Source organism: Microtus ochrogaster, chromosome 10 (genome assembly GCF_000317375.1).
Source record: "Microtus ochrogaster isolate Prairie Vole_2 chromosome 10, MicOch1.0, whole genome shotgun sequence".
NCBI classification, from domain to species: domain Eukaryota; kingdom Metazoa; phylum Chordata; class Mammalia; order Rodentia; family Cricetidae; genus Microtus; species Microtus ochrogaster.
Window position 1 is genome coordinate 55,522,223 of NC_022016.1, and position 2,705 is coordinate 55,524,927.

Sequence of the window (2,705 nt, forward strand, 5' to 3'; positions counted from 1 at the left end):
GCACCTACAAGGCAGCTCACAACCATCTGTAACCCCAGCTCTAGGGGATCCGATGCCCTTTTCTGGCCTTGGAGGACATGGTATGCACGTGGGTATGTGAACTCTTGCGAGTACATCTATAATACACATGAAAATAAATAAACAGATAAATTTAAAAACCTTTGTTATCAGATGCATGCATGGTTTCTTTGTGTTCCTAGCACAACAGACTTAAAGATAATCACCCAGTTTTACAGATAAGAAAAGACAGGGCCAGAAGAGTAAGGGCTTTCCCGCGATCTCCCTGCATTCAGCACAGTCAGAGCTGACTCCAAGCCTGCCGTCCAGGCAGTTCCTCGCTTCCGAGTGTGTACAAGAGGATCAATGGAGCCGTAGCCTGCAAGGCTGTGCCGAGTCCTACGGCCTCTGAGGGGGAAACCCGTGGCTCCACGTGCTTCACTTCACTGTAATTTTCCACCTCTCATCCAAGTTTAGTGGCCCGAGGTTATCACCAGTTCCTTTCCTGGCGACTAAAGTTCGTTGTCCCAGCAACAAGTGACCCTTGCCTCCGCCTATCTCTCCGCACACTGCCTTACATTCAGGAAAAACACTAAAGACAAGAAGCCTGCAGGCCAGAGCTTTACTGTCTTGCCTCTCACCAACTTAACTGTGGTCTTCTGTCAGCTGCCTGTCATTCCTGGGGCCTCAGAGTCCTGGTCAAAGGAGACGGTGATGTGTCTTCCTCTGGGCTTGGTCCTTTCTGAGGCATTAATGACTTGAGAGGTGCAGAATGAAACCAGGCCAGGTAAACACAAGGACTGATGTTTTTCTGTCAGCTTGCTGGTTGCACATGAATCTGCCAATATTTTTATTATCGTCTGCCACCCCACAGCCCCTCAGTCAGTACCCCAATGGCCACTCAGGCCGCAGCCTGGTGGGGCACCCAGTCCCTCAGTCCCCAGCTCTGCAGCCGCCAAGATACATAGGTTTAAGTTAAATCTCTGTCCTTCCGCTTATCAATAAGACTCAGAAGTCAAAGGCTCGGGTGAAAACCTGCTAGCTCAGAGAGGCTGAATAGCAACTGGTTGATCTTGCTATTTAGCCAGAGAAAGCACAAAAGACACGTCTCTTCCCCTCATCCCAGAACCAAGAAGCAGCAGCCAAACTCTCTTTCCTGCTCTTTCCTTCCGGTGTGTCTTTTCTATCCAAATTGCTGGCTTCTCTATGGCCAATTCCATCAGTTAGTCCCTGGCTCTGTCCCGTTTGAAGGTATAACTTTATTGGGCGGTCTCGGGAGGGTCGGAGTGTAATCAAAACGTCCCACAGTGAAGGACTGAGGCTCTCTCTCTTCCTGGAACATCGTACCAGGTGCGGCCCTGTGGCTTTGCGAGAAGTGTTTCCAGATTGTGGCCTTCTGGCATCTGTCCCGCTGGGGAGGTGGGTCCATGTGCAGTTCACATGGTCTCACTGTAACAGCTGCATTGGTGACTTGTCTCATTTCAGGGACAAAATGCTTCACAACTTAAAGGAGGAAGAGCTTATGCTGGCTCACAGCAGGCCCAGCCCAGCACGGTACCTAAGCTATAGCAACAGGAGCTGGTCACGTTGCATCCGGTCAAGAGGCAGAAAGAATTTGGCTTCCTTGCTCCTTTTGATTCACCCCAGGACCTCAGCTCATGAAATGGCATCACCCACATTTGGGCTTAACCCCATCTAGAGACCCACACGCAGGCACACTCTGAGGCTCGTCTCTGGTGACTCTAGCTTGTGCCAAGTCGACAATCATTATTATCCATCGCCAAGCACAAATCCACACTTCCTCCGTGGAAGCAGCACACTACACACTACCGTACCACATCCTAGTTTCTCTATGTTTACACATGGACATAAAACCAAAGAGAAGCACTGTTGAGATGGCCCAGTGGGCAAAGGCACCTGGGCCAACCCTGATGATCAACCCTGAGGCTCATCCTGAGGCCCACATAGTGAAAGGAGAGAATCAGCTCCCACAGGCTGTCCTCAGACCTCCACGTGTGTGCCAAGCGACATGTGTACACACAAACACACACAAATCAATAAGTAGATGTAATAAAAATTTTTTTTTAATGAGGCTGGTAAGATGGCTAACTTTTTTTTGTTTGTTTTTTGTTTTGTTTTGTTTTTGTTTTGAGACAGGATTTCACTATATAGCCCTGGCTGGCCTGAAACTTGCTATATAGACCAGGCTAGCCTGAAACTCACAGAGATCCACCTGCCTCTGCCTTCTGAGTACTGGAATTAAAAGCGTGCAGCACCATGCCCAACTGAGTAAAGTCTCTGCTGCTGAAGTTGAGTGTGACCCTGTGAGATGCACAAGGCCATGAGAACTGATTTCTGAAAATTGTCCTTTAAACACAAATAAATAAACGTGCTGGGAGGTGGTGGCACTCATCTTTAATCCTAGCACTCAGGAGGCAGAGGGGGTGGATCTCTGTGAGTTCAAGGGCAGCCTGGTCTATGGAGTGAGTTCCAGGACAGCTAGGACTGCACAGAGAAACCCTGTCTCAAAAAGCCAAAATAAATAAACCCAAGCTGAAGTGTCTGTGTGTGGGTGTGTGTGCCTGGCATCTGAAAGCCAGCTCAGTTGTCCCAGTGAGGTGGGATGTACAGGGGGTTTGCAGGGAGACTTGGGACTGTTAAGGAATGTTCCTTTATACTGTGTGAAGATGTGTCATTGTGATTGGTTT